Source organism: Prionailurus viverrinus, chromosome F2 (genome assembly GCF_022837055.1).
Source record: "Prionailurus viverrinus isolate Anna chromosome F2, UM_Priviv_1.0, whole genome shotgun sequence".
Lineage (NCBI taxonomy): Eukaryota > Metazoa > Chordata > Mammalia > Carnivora > Felidae > Prionailurus > Prionailurus viverrinus.
In genome coordinates, this window is record NC_062578.1 from 47,726,463 (window position 1) to 47,743,673 (window position 17,211).

At 40.8% G+C, this 17,211-nt stretch overlaps 1 protein-coding gene across 6 annotated transcripts in view; it reads left to right on the forward strand.

Moving 5' to 3' along the window:
* GRHL2 (grainyhead like transcription factor 2) overlaps positions 1-17,211 on the forward strand; it is a 172,806-nt gene that overhangs the window by 91,625 nt on the left and 63,970 nt on the right. The gene's annotated exons all lie outside the window — the stretch shown is intronic.

The window sequence follows — 17,211 nt, forward strand, 5'->3', positions numbered from 1 at the left end:
ACTTTGTAGTCACATCCAACAAACCATTATCAATATAACTTTGTGGCTAATTGTGAAACCAACAATTTGTTCTTCGTTCCCTCTCTGTCTTCAATTTCGATCAGCAGTCGTCTTTCCCTGTATCGGGATGTGTCAGTTACATTGTTAATATTAATCCTGTAGTTCTCCATGGTAAATAGCAGCAGGCGGTTGTACTTCATCTTTGATCATTAGCATGTGATTATGGGATTTTCATCTGTCCCTCATGCAAATCTATCTTTTTAGCACCAGTTTTTAAATGCCCCTTTTATGTCAAGGTAAAGCTTTCTTGAAAGCTTAAGTCCCGATGAGGTGGAAGTATTTCCTGAAGTTTTGTTCTCAATAGTTTTCTTTGCAAGTTGAAGAGAAGCCTTTCGGAAGACTCTCCAGCACAGAATTATCCTGACCTTGGTGAATTACTCCGCTTAAGCTGTTCTTTCCAGGCTTCAGAGCTCTCTTCAGTCTGGAATCATATCCCACTTTGAAATAGGAATTGTGATTAAAATTAATGTGATTGTTTTTTTCTTGGAGTTTTCTAGAGGAAAGACCAATACCATATGATTTCATTCAAATGTGGAATTTAAGAAACACAACAGAGGAAAGAAAAGTGACAAACCAAAAAACAGACTCTTAACTATAGAGAACAAACAGATGGTTCCCAGAGGGGAGGTCGGTGGGGGGGTGGGTCAAATAGGTGAAGGAGATTACGAGCACACTTACCTTGTTGAGCACTGAGTAATATATGGAATTGCTCAATCGCTATATTGTACACTTGAAACTCATATAACACTGGATGGATGTTCACTACACGGGAATTAATTTTTTTTTTTTTAATGGAGGTTAATCTTAGTGGAACTTGAGCAGCTGCAGGAATTGGGTTTGTGGTTCAAATTTAGTGAAAGACAATTGATGTGAGGATTGATAGTTCTTGTAATGTGTCTGTGTCCTATACCACTAGTTACCAAAAAGTCATTTCTTTTGTTTGATTAGAAGGTACTGCCCACGGTGGCCAGTCTGCTGTAATCACCTCAGACCTGCAAATGGGGCTCCTGTCTCCAGCACGACAGCCCCCAACATTTTCCCACCCTTGATGATACTTCCAGACACTGTTAACTTCCCAGTTAAGCCAACTTTGATTTATAAAAGAGACCTGAACTCTTTGTCAGATGATGGTACTTGATCCTTCGTGAGAGACTTGAGAAGTGCCATTCCATGAGAGGACATTCCAGTCTTCTCTCGAAGACCCACTCTAGTGCCTAGCAGCCTTCAGTGTCAGCAATAAGCTTCAAATAGCCAAAGATAAGTATGTGCAATTGTACTTTTGAGTTGCAGATTGAAGAAATTCAAACACACGCTTACACATGTGAGTCACCTTCTGCTTTTAGGGAAGTGCTGTAGCCACAGTTACTGAAAATTCCTCTTCGCCATCAACTTTGGTTCAAAACATTTATGTGATAAAAGTGTGGTAGGCTATTAAGGTTATATGTTTTAAAACATTATAAGGGGCGCCTGGGTGATTCATTGTGTTAAGCATGTGACTCTTGGTTTTGGCTCAGGTCATGATCTCACGATTTGTGGGTTCCAGCCCTGCACCAAGCTGTATGCTGACAGCATGGAGTCTGCTCTCTCTCCCACTCTCTGTGCCCCTCCCCTGCTTGTACTCTCTTTCCCTCTCTCTCTAAGATAAATAAACATGAAAACATTATAAAATGCAAGTACTCTTTAAAGTTTATTCAGGCAGAGCATATTGATTTTCAGTTCAGTAAGCATTGAGCCACTGTGGGTTTTCATTTATTGCATTGTATGTCTCAATATGCATCCTAGAAGCTCATTCTGTTGGGGACAACAGCTCTGGGGAGAGTCACTTCCTTCTCAATATGTGTACTTAGTGTGATCCAGCAGTTCCTCCCCCCTTCCCCCAGCAAAGGGTCCAGAACAGAGCCGGAGTTCATATGTCCAGGCCCTGATTCTTGGAGACTTCCTTTTAAACTATTGCTGGGTCTTCCTCTTTCCTTCCATTCTGTGTTTCTTCAAAATGGCGTCCACTAGCCCATATCCTACACTGCTAGTGTCTCTCCATCCAGTATAGTCTGCCTTTTATTAAACAATCTTTTTAAGTTTACTCATTAATTTTGAGAGAGAGAAAGAGTGGGGAAGAGGCTGAGAGAGAGGGAGAGGAAGAATCCCAAGCAGGCTCCACACCGGCAGCACGGTGCCCGATGTGGGGCTCGAACCCATGAACTGTGAGATCATGACCTGAGCTGAAGTTGGATGCCTAACCAACTGAGCCACCCAGGCTTCCTTATTAAAAAATCTTAGTGCCAAATCTACAGGTCCTTTTTTGCCCCTCACTAGTTTTCCTAGTTGCTTCCAGCTTCTTCTTTGTTCCTCTCTAGGGCTCTGCTTGCCTAGAGTGTCTCTCCCTCCCTCCTTGACCTGGCAGACATTTCACCCCTTAAGACCTTTTCCTCCATCCCCACTTGGGTGGGATCTTCCTAATCTTTCCAGGCAGAGTCAGCTGCCCCTCTGTGGGTTTTGGTTTATATCTAGTCAATGCCTATATTTTAAATATTCCTACATTTTAAATATTCATCAACTATACTATAGCCTTTTTGATGAAAGTAGTTTAATAACTAATTACTAACATAAAAATAGAATACATACACTAATACACCAAGGGAAATGACTCATTTTTAACTTAACTAGAAATCATTACTGTTTCGTGGAGGCAAACACATAGGAAATTGTTTCAAAGCAAGCTTTCAAAAAAAAAAAACTAGCTAGATTTGGAAATTAAAAATTGTAATGAAAGTGGCCCTTAGTTATTTTTCTTCACTGCTCCTGAGAAGTATGTTTACCTGGTTCCAGGATATTATTGTTGACCAAACCTTTCCCTGCAAAGGGTTTCCTTAGTGCTGACAATTTAAAAGCCCTGAGTGGTTAACCAGAAGGAATGTTACAGAGGGGATTAAAGCATGGCATGGATGCTTAGAGACCCCTCTCAGAATCTTAATAGACCCTCTGTACTTAATACAGTAAAATGCTTTATTTCCTGTTTTATGTCCCCCCCCCCCCCCATTTCGTGGGCACTATACCGTCTTTCCTCTGCTTGATGGAACCTTTTCTGTATCTTCAGCAGTGGAAGACCATGCTTTCGTCTCAAACATGTAATCTGCGCTTTTATTTGATTTCATCTTTTTTGTCTGAGGCTTGTTTCTTTTCTTCAGAGATGCTTTTAATGAGACCCCAGGTAACCTGATAGTCTCACGTTTTGTAGTATTCCTTGCTTGACTTAAAAGTTACAAAAAATATGTGGAGATACACTCTGATAGTTTCGTGAGGCTCGTCTGTTGATGGAACAAAACCGCACAGCCACCATCGTCCGCTATCCTTCAACATTGACCAGAAGCCTCTCTCTGGCTGCACTTTGCAACAGACACAAACGTGCGTCTTTGCCACACCCCCGAGTGCGAAATTAGGCAAATCTAAAGTTTTCCTTCTTCACTTACACCACCTAAAACTTGCCAAGAGAAAGTCTTTCCAAAATTAAATTAAGCTCTTTGAGGTTGTAGAAACCCAAGTGAGGGAAAGCTGGTCAGAAGAAACGTCTTTGAACAGGCTCCCAGGAATGCAGAGCCACCTCTAGCGTTTGTATTTTTGAAAAGACAAGTATTGAAATAACTTAGTGCTACATGAGTGAGCGTGATCTTGTAGGGTAGGTGCTGCTATTGTCTGCATCTCACAGATGGGGAAACCCGCTTAGAGCAGTTATGCAGATTTCCTTAGGTGGCTGCTGATCCTGTTGAACTTATCAGGACAGTCCCCGGATGCTGTGGTCAGCATTACAAATGGAAAATAGAAACAGAAGCAACAGCTTCCCTCCTGTGAGAACAAGTTTGTCTTATGGACGATAAATTTATATATATATATATATATATATATATATGTATATATATATATATATACACATATATATATATATATATACACACACACACACACATACATACATACATATTTTTTTTTCTTTTTTAGAGAGGTGGGCGGGGGCAGAGAGAGAGGGAGAGAGAGAATCTTAAGCCGGCTCCACGCTCAAGTGTGCAGCCCGATGTGGGGCTTGATCCCACGAACTGTGAGATCATGACCTGAGCTGAAATCAAGAGTCGGATGTTCCGCCGATTGAGCCCCTCAGGTGCCCCTCGAATAAATATATTTAAGAGAATTAGAATTTCAGTTTTGAAATGTTGTCTAAATCCTCTAATAATTGATAGAAAATAAGTAAACAAGAATGGCAGTGTGAGTAATTCCAGTAGCAGTGAATGTAGAAATCATTCGTGGAACGAACTAGAATAGCTGGTGCCGTCCCCCCACCCTGCACCCATCACGTACAAACTCACCTTCCTGTGTCTGTTAATCAATGTGGTGTGTGTGATGGGGATGCCCAGAGGCAACTGGGGAGGTTAAAAGTGGAGGTGAATCCAGAAGAAATGGCAAATGTTTATGAGGATGTGAGGAAAAAGGAACAGTTGTGCACTGTTGGTGGGGACGCAAACTGGTGCAGCCATTGTGGAAAACAGTAGGGAGGTTTGTCACAAAATTAAAAATGGAACTGCACTATGACCCAGTAATTGCACTATTGGGCATTTACCCAAAGCGTACGAGAACACTAATTAAAAAGGATACATGCACTTCCATGTTTATTGCAGCCTTATTTGCAATAGTCAAATAATGGAAACAGCTCAGTTGTCCGTTGATAGATGAATGAATAAAGAAGATGTGGCATATATATATATATGCATATATATACATGTACATATATGCAATAGAATATTACTCAGCCATAAAAAAGAATGAAATCTTGCCATTTGCAGCAACATGGATGGATCTAGAACAAAATAAGACAGTGAAAGACAAATACCGTATGATTTCACTCAAATTACATTCACCGGAATTTAAAGAACAAAACAAACAGAGGAAAGAAAAGTGACAAAACAGACTCTCCCGGACTTCAAGCTGTATTACAAAGCTATAATTACCAAGACAGTATGGTACTGTCATAAGAACAGACACTCAGATCAATGGAACAGAATAGAGAACCCAGATATGGACCCACAAACATATGACCAACTAATCTTTGACAAAGCAGGAAAGAATATCCAATGGAATAAAGACAGTCTCTTCAGCAAGCGGTGCTGGGAAAACTGGACAGCGACATGCAGAAGAATGAACCTGGACCACTTTCTTACACCATCCACAAAAATAAACTCAAAATGGATGAAAGACCTAAATGTAGGAAGCCATCAAAATCCTCGAGGAGAAAGCAGGCAAAAACCTCTTTGACCTTGGCCTCAGCAAACTTCTTACTCAACACATCTCCAGAGGCAAGAGAAACAAAAGCAAAAATGAACTACTGGGACCTCATCAAAATAAAGAGCCTCTGCACAGCAAAGGAAACAATCAGCAAAACTAAAAGACAACTGACAGAAAGGGAGAAGATATTTGCAAATGACATATCAGTTAAAGGGTTAGTATCCAAAATCTATAAAGAACTTATCAAACTTAACACCCAAAAAACAAATAATCCAGTGAAGAAATGGGCAAAAGACATGAATAGACACTTCTCCAAAGAAGACATCCAGGTGGCCAACCGACACATGAAAAAATACGCAACATCACTCATCATCAGGGAAATACAAATCAAAACCACAATGAGATACCACCTCACACCTGTCAGAACAGCTAACATTAACAACTCAGGCAACATCAGATGTTGGCGAGGATGTGGAGAAAGAGGATCTCTTTTGCACTGCTAGTAGGAATGCAAGCTGGTGCAGCCACTCTGGAACACAGTATGGAGGTTCCTCAAAAAATAAAAATAGAACTACCCTACGACTCAGCAATTGCACTACTAGGTATTTATCCAAGGGATACAGGTGTGCTGTTTCAAAGGGACACATGCACCCCAATGTTTATGGCAGCACTATCGACAATAGCCAAAGTATGGCAAGAGCCCAAATGTCCATCGATGGTTGAATGGATAAAGAAGATGTGGTATATATATACAATGGAGTATTCCTCGGCAGTCAAAAAGAATGAAATTGTGCCATTTGCAACTACATGGATGGAACTGAAGGGTATTATGCTAAGTGAAATTAGTAAGAGAAAGACAAATATGACTTCACTTATATGAAGACTTTAAGATACAAAACAGATGAACATAAGGGAAGGGAAGCAAAAATAATATAAAAACAGGGAGGGAGACAAAACATACGACTCTTAAATATGGAGAACAAACGGAGGGTTACTGGAGGGTTTGTGGGAGGGGGGATGGGCTAAATGGGTAAGGGGCATTAAGGAATCTACGCCTGAAATTATTGTTGCACTATATGCTAACTTACTGGGATGTAAATTAAAAAATAAATTATAAAAAAAAAAGAATAATGGCCCTGCAGGAACTTGGGAGATGTTTTTTTTCCAGACTGCACATCACATTAAAGGGGAAAAAAATAAAGGGAGAGACAGAACCAACTTAAAAAGCATTTCTTTGCCAGTTAAAGACTGGATCAAATAAAATCGCATTTTTTTTTTTTATAAAGAAGAAAAAAAAAAAAACCAGATTCTTAATTATAGAGAACAAACAGATGGTTCCCAGACGGGAGGTGGGTGGGGGATGGATGAAAAAGGTAAAGGAGATTACGAGCACACTTATCTTGCTGAGCACTGAATAGTATATGGAATTGTTCTATCACTATGTCGTATACTTGAAACTAATATAACATTGGATGTTCACTACACTGGAATTAATTTTTTTTTTTAATGGTGGTTAATCTTAGCGGAACTTGAGCAGCTGCAGGAATTGGGTTTGTGGTTCAAATTTAGTGAAAGATAATTGACGTGAGGATTGATAGTTCTTGTAATGTGTCTGTGTCCTGCACCACCAGTTACCAAAAAGTCATTTGTTTTGTTTGAATTTTTTCAGTCTGCAACTCAAAAAAGTACGATTGTACGTATTTGAAGCTTATTGCTGACACTGAAGGCTGCTAGGCACTAGAGTGGGTCTTTGAGAGAAGACTGGACTGTCCTCACATGGAAATGGCAATTCTCAAGTCTCTTACTGATGATAACGTACCGTCATCTGACAAAGAGTTCAGTTCTCTTTTATAAATCAGAGTTGACTTAACTGGGAAGTTAACAGTGTCTGGAAGTATCATCAAGGGTGGGAAAATGTTGGGGGCTGTTGTGCTGAAGACGGGGGGAGCCCCGTTTGCAGGTCTGAGATGATTACAGCCGATTGGCCACCGTGGGCAGTACCTTCTAATCCTGTATACCTATAACTTCTTGTCCCCATACCTACCCCTAAGAGTGTTGGTAAACTAAGTAATAAGATGAAGAATGGAAAGCTAAAGTTGAACGTAAGTAGTTCATGCAGTATACAAGAATGAATTACTTACCAAAGCACTATGCATGTCTTCATCATTCATCAAACTGTCAGAATGTACCAGGCACTATTTTTCAAGAGACGAAATAGTTTCATGAAAAAATAGACTGAATCTAAATCTCACTGAATAACATAGACTAATGAGAAGAGCTTAATTTTAAGCCCATCCAAGTTTATTTAAATTCAGAGCTAGAAGCCATGGTGCATATAAGGTACCACATGCACATATGTGTTTTTGGGTCTGAACAAAGGGTATGACTTATTCTGTATTTGAAATCAAGTTTACAGCCAAGACCAGCGTTCTTCAAAAAAAAAATTAAATCAGAATAAAAAACACTAGCATACACGGAACACAGTAATATGTTACAGTGTAAAATGCTTTTCTTATCTGTAAGTTTATTGTCACTACAATTGAAAGCTAGAACATTGGCTTATAAATTCCTTTGCTAGAAACAGAAAGGTAAATAAAACACAAATAAAATATTAGGAGAGAATTCCAAGAAAAGGGAGAATTCCAAGAAAGATTCCCTCTTTTTTTTTTTTTTTTAAATTTATTTATTTTTGAGACAGAGAGAGAGCATGAACGGGGGAGGGGCAGAGAGAGAGGGAGACACAGAATCGGAAACAGGCTCCAGGCTCCGAGCCATCAGCCCAGAGCCCGACGCGGGGCTCGAACTCACGGACCGTGAGATCGTGACCTGGCTGAAGTCGGACGCTTAACCGACTGCGCCACCCAGGCGCCCCAAGATTCCCTCTTAAATGATGTGTGTGAAGGTAATATATTCAACTATGAATAGTAAATAGGAAAAATATTTGTATCCAGCTTTCATATCAAAGTCACTCTATATTGGTCACATCCTGTAAGTAAGTCACAAATTATGTCTTCATAATTTCAGCCATTCTTGTTCTAGGTTGTATATGGAAAGGCACTCATTTGAAAGGTAGTATGTCACAGAAATCAGAGGACTCTGGCTATGTACGTGGGCAGAATTTCTTAGGTTCCAATCCCAACTTGACCACTTAGAAGCTAAGTGATTATCTGGGAGGGGAGGTAGTTAACATTTTTTGCCTGTTTCTTCTTCTACACAGTAAGGATAATTTAAAAAGCTACTGGTTACAATTGTGTGAGGTAATGTTTGGGAAATATGTATATTTAGCACACACTCGGCTCTCAAAACTGGTGGCTGATCCTATTATTTGCTCAGGGGTCAGGACCAAATGATGGAAATACATTTAGAGCCGTTAAAAAGCAGCTCAAGTGTCAACACACTTAAGAAAAGCCAACCTCCGACTAGGGAAAAGCATGATAATGGATATAATGAACTCATTCACCTTCTTAGGAGTCATCCAGGCTTTAAGAAGCTACTTCTTTGATTTCGAAAAACAAAAAAATCTCAAAACCTACTTGGACTAGGGTTTCTTTATTCTACCTATTTTAAGTCAGAGTGAATACTTCTAGAATGACCCTCAAGTGTTTCCTGAATTTGAGCTGATTCTATGTGGTCTTTACAGACAGAGGGAAGCAAATGTTTGAGCACAGGTTGATAGGGGAAGAAGGGGCCAGTGTTGTTCCCCTCACCCACTGAAGGGTCTGTTTTTAGATATTGTTTCCCTTTTGTCGATGAGATAATCACGTTCAAAGAGGTTCTGTAATTTATTCAGAGTCACAGGGCTTGTTGAGAGCAGGACAGAAATTAAATTTGGGTCTGTGTGTCTCCACCCCCAATGTCCTTTCTTCCTATGCTTTGGACAACACCCCATAAATTGACTCCTTGTATGGTCTTTGCCCTTTTTTTTTTTTTTTTTAAGAGAGAGAGAGCACAAGTGGTAGAGGGAGGGAGAGAGAGAATTTTAAACAGTCTCCACGCTCAGGTTGATGCAGGGCTCAAACTCCAACTGTGAGATCATGACCTCAGCTGAAATCAAGAGTCAGATGCTCAACTGACTGAGCCACCCAGGTGCCCCACGTCTTTGGCTTTTGTTGTTGTTGTTAAAAAACACAACCAACCTCTTCTTAGGCTGCAGGGGATTCACGCTGAATTGGCAGTGTGCCATTTTCAGCATTCCAGGGCTCATTATTTCACTAGTCCAGACAGAAACCACACCTTTCAGAAGAGAAACAATTTTTACATTAATTATACCATTCCTTTTAATCTCCACAATATATACAAAAAATAATTTAAAAAGATGGTTATAATTTACCAAGCACGTGAAGCTTAATTAAGGTGAGGGAATTAACAGTTCCTTTGACGGCATTCCAGAATCACGCTTACACATACAGTTTGAGGAAAACTCAGCCTACAAAGTCTGCATCTAAAAACTGATCAACAGACCACCGATTATATGCAAAAAGTAAAAGAATAAGACGGCAAAAAGGACTCACCTCATGCTTTCCACAACAATTAAAATAGAAATGAATCCCATCATTTCTCTGCAGAATGTAACTTGCCAGAATTATATATGAAAAGCACGGCTCATCTGCCCATGCTCAGAAGTCCTTCGCCAAAACACTGTAGTTGGCCATCGTTCTTCCTCAAACCTCTTGTTTTCTCAGAAGGGCTAACTTTTGAACTTTTCTTTCCATCTTCATGGGGCCTCATGGAGCTGACCCAAGTGCTTCTCCACTAGCTAGTTGCCATGTATGATGGGCTGTGATTTTTCTCTACAAGGTATTCGTATCTGGTGACAACTTACTGTTTAATTTTGCAAGATAAATGTAGGCAGTGATTAATAGTTTGGCCTTCGGCAACGGCCAGACCCAGATTCAAATCACAGGTTGGCCTGTTACTAGCCATGTGATCTTCTACGAGCCACTTCTCTGTAGGAGGAGGCTGCTAAGATCTACCTCACAGAGCAGTTGTGAGGATTAGATGAGCTCGTGTTGGTAAAAGACTTGGCACATGCTTGGCACTCAGTAAGCTCTTGGCTTATGACAGTTGTTATTATCCCAAGAGTATTTGCATTTTAATGTCATGAGATGACAATATCCTTACCCAAAGGAATGGATGTTTCAGGATGGGATTGCAGGCATGAGAGCAAGCAGACATCTCGGAACGGGTGCTGTTCAGGTCTCACCATTTAGGTAATTGCTTGGTTCTCCTATATGCATGGTTTTCATCCACTTGAGGGGAAATCGTTGTCACATGGATCACACTGATAATTGGTATAGGACCTCACTGACAGATGTCGCTTTTTCTAAGACTGCATGTGGACTGAATCAGGTGCACCCAAAGGAGTAGTCATTTCAGTACAGTAGAGCAGTAGAGCAGTACTACCCAAAGTGTAGACCCCAGACCAGCAGCATCAGCCCCGTCTAGTGGGAGCTGATTAGAAAGGCACATTCTTTGTCACATCCCAGACCCACTGAATCATAATCTCTGGCAGTGGGCCTAGACAACTACATTTTACCAAAGCGCTCCAGGCAATTCTGATGCACCCCAACGTTTGAGAAGCACTGTTATAGGACACCAACACAGGCCTTTAAGCTTTGGGAAACCAGAAATCTTCACTCTACATCTTTGGGGGAGCCTCCTACAGGCCCTAAAGAATGTATATGGCTGTGCATTCCCATACACTTCACTCTGACATTCTAAGGACATACATAGCCTTAGAGAGGACCCTGGAAAGTTTGACTATCACTAGCAACATGACATTAACAATGAGATCAACTTCATTCTTATTTCATTAGATAGAGTCCCATTTCTTTCATGGTTTCACTCTTTTCTATGCTTCAGATTAGTTGTGTACTTTAGGGTTATTCTTTTGTGTATAAATTATTGAGATTAATAAGGACAATCTTCAGGGGCACCTGGGTGGCTCCCTCAGTTAAGCGCCCAACTCTTGATCTTAGCTCAGGTCTTGTTCTTAGGGTCATGAGTTCAAGCCCCATGTTGGGCTCCATGCTGGAGTGAAGCCTATTTGAAAAAAAAATTAGTAAGAACTACCTTTAAATTTCAGATTTAAAATAGGGGGGTGGGGTGGTGCCTGGGTGGCTTAGTCGGTTGAGCATCTAACTTTGGCTCAGGTCATGATCTCACAGTCCATGAGTTCGAGCCCCGCGATGGGCTCTGTGCTGACAGCTCGGAGCCTGGAGCCTGCTTCAGATTCTGTCTCCGTCTCTCTGCCTCTCCCCCACTCATTCTCTGTCTCTGTCTCTCTCCCTCTCTCTCTCTGTCAAAAATAAATAAACATTAAAACAATTTTTAATTCAGATTAAATTTGCATAAATTTTTTTAGGAATCTGTTTCAGCCAATTATAATTTTATTTCAACATGCTGATTTTTGGAAGCATCTAATCCATTTTCCCATTTATATCCTCATTCTTACTAAGTAGATGTTAGTATTCTATAGACATTTGCAACCCAGGTACCAAACATGTAGTTTTTATTTTGCCTTGTCTTCTTTTAGAGAAAAAAATCCACTCAAAATGTAATATGTTCAAAATTAAGTGCTTTATAATTTTTTTTTTTTTGAGTGGGTTGATTACTTTTCAGCTATGGTGGCTCTCATGCAAGAACAAGCCATACACTCAAGTCACCTGACTTCTTGTCATAGAAGGGAATAATTCCAGGTGCAGGAGGTTGAGTGGTGACCTTCAAAAACTGCTGTGTCCATGTCCTAACTCCCAGAATCTATAAATAGGACCTTACTTGGGAACAAGGTTTTTACAGATGTAATTAAGTCAAGGTTCTCAAGATGAGACCATGCTGGATTAGGGTGTGCCCTAAACCCAATGACAAGTCCTTAGAAGGTAAGAGAAGAGGGAAACAGACACAGAGACACAGAAGAGAACACCATGTGAAGACAGAGGCAGAGATTAGAGGGGTATGTCTATAAGTCAAGGGACACTAAGGATTGCCAGCAACCACCACAAGCTAGGAGAGAGCATGGAACCTATCAACCTTCAGAGTCTCCAGAAGGAACCAACACCGCCATCACCTTGATTTGGGTAGTCTGGCCTCCAGCGAATAAATTTCTGTTGTTTCAAATTGCCAACATTGTGGAAGTTTGTTGTGGCAAGAAACTAAGCTTCTTATGCCAGCTCATTGACAATGCCTTTTACTAATTGCAACTATCAACATTTGCAAAATTTGGGTTTAAGAAGCTTTCTTGAGGAAAGGCTTACCAACAGCTTGCTGAGTTTCTATACTATGAGCCATAAACCCTTAGGCAAACAACAGTAACACCGTTTTCGGAAATGAGAGGTATAGCTATTAGCGTTTTATTCATTGGACCAAAAAAACATGTGGACAAGCCAACATCAATGTGCATAAGCTGCCTAGTCTTAGAAAACTTTCCTAGTCACAAATGATAGCAGAGCTATTTTACCATCTGTAGGAACGGCTTAGAGACTAAAGATAAACAGACGTTTCTTACATTGCATAAGGTTAAAGAGGAAGGTGTGAGATCAGTCTCAGTTATATATTTGGTTTAGAATGCTTGTGGATACATTCATTCACTTACCCCATTGTGCAACACATTTATGGAGTGCGTCTTATCTGTATGATGTTAAGCATTGAAAAAACAGCAGCGTTTAAGATCAATTCCTTGCCTGCATAGAACAAATAGCTAATGGGAAATGCTGGTAATAAATAAGTAAACAGATAAATAAAATATTGGCACATGGTATGAAGGAAATAAACAAAGTAATGTAACCACTCAGTAAAAAGCAGCCTTACCAGTGTTTTTGGGTTTTGTTATTGGCATAAAAAAGCATATTAAATGTAATTGTGTTGTTCATTTATTTGTCTACTTATTTATATTCTCCCCTTCTGGACCATAAAAGCCACATGATCAGGGACCTAGTCTTGTTTCTTGCTGTCTCCCCAGTGTGATGACACTGGCTGGTACACGGTGGACACATGGTACATATTTGTTCAATATATTTATTTGGTGATGAAGTGAATATGATACAAACTGACAGAGGCCCTATGCACGATTAGGGGATGCCGAAAGCATTGTATTTGTATAGCATTCGTATTTAAGATCCTTAGTCAAAGTGTTTGACCAAACTGCTTTGGTTTGTCTTTATTTCTAAATATGACTTTTGGTTTTTAAACATTACAGTTGACCTAAAGCTGTTTAAAAATGCTAATCAGGGCTCCTGGGTGGCTCAGTCGGTTAAGCGTCCGACTTCAGCTCAGGTCATGATCTCGTAGTCTGTGAGTTCGAGCCCCGTGTTGGGCTCTGTGCTGACAGCTCAGAGCCTGGAGCCTGCTTCAGATTCTGTGTCTCCCTCTCTCTCTGCCTTTCCCCTGCTTGTGCTCTGTCTCTCTCTGTCTCTCAAAACTAAATAAACTTAAAAAAAATTATAAAAAGGTATATTTGCCTTGGACTTGTTAATTTCACTTCTGAGACTATATCTTATTGAAATAATGAAGTATATGTGAATATTTAGCCATAAAGATAGTTAAATGAAGTACTATTTATGGTAGCAAAGTATTGGACATCATTTAAATGACCAACAAGAGCAAAATAAAGTTTTGGCAAAGTTATTTTTAAAATTCAGTATAATAGTATTTTGCGATTACACTGAATTGCATTTTCCACAAGTTTATTTATTGACATGGAAAGATGCTGAAGAAGTATTAAGGGGGAAAAAAAGCAAAGTAAAAATAATTGTCACAATACTGTATAAAAATATTTACATATTGTGGAGAAAGGGAGACAGACTGAGGGAGGAAACAGGAAATATTTACACAGATGTGTTTTTTGTGGTTGTTTGTGGAGTAGATTGTGGTCTTTATGATGAATGCTTTTGTATTAAAGTGTATATGCTTTTTTTAAAACGTAAAGATAGGGACCCCTGGGTGGCTCAGTCGGTTAAGCCTCTTGCTCTTGATTTCAGCTCAGATCGTGGTCTCTTAGTCATGAGATCAAGCCCTGAGTCAGGCTCCAAACTGGGTGTGGACCCTGCTTGAGATCCTTTCTTCCTTTCCTTCTGCCCCTCCCCCACTCATGCACACATGGTCTCTCTCTAATAATAATAATAATAATAATAATAATAATAATAAAAATGCAAAGATACATAGTTTTGCTTTAAAGTTTTCCTGGGGGAACCAACAGAAACATGGACAAAGGCCATGAACAGGCAGTTTATATAAGCAAACACCTGTTTAGCTATCCCGGATGTGAAGAGATGCTTGAACTCACAAGTGGAAGAAGAAATGCAAATGTTACATCAGTAGGATACCACTTTGTACCCATTGGATTGGCAAAAAAAAAAAAAAAGTTAGAAATTGGGTGAGAAAAAGGGGAAATAGGATTCTGGTGGAACCTAGATTGGCACAACACATTCTAGAGAATGGGTCTGGAGGGCCATTTTGGAGGGCATGTTAAAAAGTAGGTTTTTCGGGGCGCCTGGGTGGTGCAGTCGGTTAAGCGTCCGACTTCAGCCAGGTCACGATCTCACGGTCCGTGAGTTCGAGCCCCGCGTCGGGCTCTGGGCTGATGGCTCAGAGCCTGGAGCCTGTTTCCGATTCTGTGTCTCCCTCTTTCTGCCCCTCCCCCGTTCATGCTCTGTCTTTCCTTGTCCCAAAAATAAATAAACGTTGGAAAAAAAAAAAAAGTAGGTTTTCCTGTGATTAACCCTCAATACAGGTCCTGGTAATAAAGAGAAAACCAAATCAAACTGACTTGATTTTATTATGGATTAATATGGACTTATTATTACGGACTTGGTTTTATTATTATTTATGTCACGGATAGAAAAAGCAAATAGGACCTACTGCTTCTCTCCGCCTGATTCATACAAGCACGATGGGTTGCATTACTATAAGAAAGTGGTGAAAATCTTGATAAAGGATCACATGAACTTGGACTTTACAATAAGTGAGGAGGAAATGGATAAAAATGACTGGATAGGTGAACTTTAGGAAAGCAGACTTCAAAATGTCACAGCATGAGCACAGCTTGTTAAAGCCTCGAGAAGCCACCAGCCCCGGAGTGACACAGCAACCCAGAAGGACACAGCTTGAAGAGATGTCCGATTTTGTAGGCAACAAACACTTGACACATCCTGGGAATTCGTCATAACACCCAGCTCCTGTCCTAGTGCAGCAAGAAAAATATTCATAAAGATTTTATTTATTTATTTAAAAAATTTTTTCTAGTGGCGCCTGGGTGGCTCAGTCAGTTAAACGTCCGACTTCGGCTCAGGTCATGATCTCGCGGTTTGTGTGTTCAAGCCTCGCGTCAGGCTCTGTGCTGACAGCTCAGAGCCTGGAGCCTGCTTTGGACTCTGTGTCTCCCCTTAGAGAGAGAGAGAGACCGAGCATGAGCAGGGAAGGGACAGAGAGAGGGGGAGACACAGAGTCCAAAGCAGGCTCCAGGCTCTGAGCTGTCAGCACAGAGCCTGATGCGGGGCTCGAACCCACAAGCCGCGAGATCATGACTTGAGCCGAAGTCGGACGTTTGAGCCGCCCAGGTGCCACTAGAAAGATTTTATAAACAAAAAGACCTCTTCTCCTGGCCCCCATTGTGGGGCTGGAGTATGAGGGCACAGAGAGGTGTCCAGTCCCGATTATGAAGGACATGATAGATCATGGTGTAAATTTTAGCCCTGAGAAAAATTAGAAAAAGCACGTGCTCTGACTTTCATTTCAGAAGAGTCATGATGAGACCTTTGAGAGAAAGAACATTTGTGATTAGGTGACCACCCTGTGAATGATCCAGACCTCGAAGGAAAGCAGATGGGCCGTGGACCTTGTTGCCATCCAGGCAGGACACGGCCGATGTTTATTTAGTACAGAATCAAAGTAGGCCAAAAGTAGGGGGAAATCCAGATGGTAAGCATAAGCTAAAACACTCAAGACATAGTGAGGATTAAAACTAGGAATATTGGGGCACCTGGGTGAATCAGGTGGTTCAAAGTCCGACTGTTGATTTCGGCTTGGGTCCCGATCTCACAGGTCGTGGGTTCCAGCCCCGCATCAAACTTCAGGCTCTGCGCTGACAGCGTGGGGCCTGCCTGGGATTCTGTTTTCCTCTTTCCCTGCCCCTCCCTCCCTCTCTGTCTCTCTCTTTCTCTTTCACTCTCTCAAAAATAAATAAACATAAAAAATTAAACAAAAAAGCAGGAACATCATGTCCAGGCCTTAATGCCAAGTACGACGGTGACAGTGGAGAGCGTGGGTAGTAGGGATCAGTTGCAATGTAGTCTGTGTACCAGAAAGCTGGAGACCACTCAAGGGTCCATATCTGGGGGGAGCGGATAAGTAAACAGTGGCTGATGGTTACCACAGAATTCTCTACGGCTGCTGTTAGACATAGGCATGCCACCAGCAATGTGATTAGAGACCCGAAGAGGTTCCTAGCTAAGGCTGCCAGATAAAATATAGGGTGCCCAGTTAAGTTTGAATTACTGGCAAACAACAGATACTTCTTCAGGATAAGTATATCCCAAATAACTGCTAGATCTGGCAAGTCTAGCCATAGCACAGCGCAAGTTCCGGAAATAACAGCTATGCACACAGGCAAATCAACCCAACGTATTTTCTAAGCACACGTAGCAAACATGTCGATAGCTGTTGCGTTTGTGGGAGAGGATAGGGAAGAAAAATGAATACATAAACAAAGAAATAAATGAAGAGAAGGCCTTAAATGGACAAGTGGTAATAGGGAGGTGAAAATGATTAACTCAATTCTCTGCATCTAAATCCAAAAGGAAGCAAAAAAAAAAAAAAGAAAAGTTTCCTTGCACTCTCCTGGAATCTCTTCCCTGGGTTCCCGCAACACTGCCTGGCTGATAACCAGCA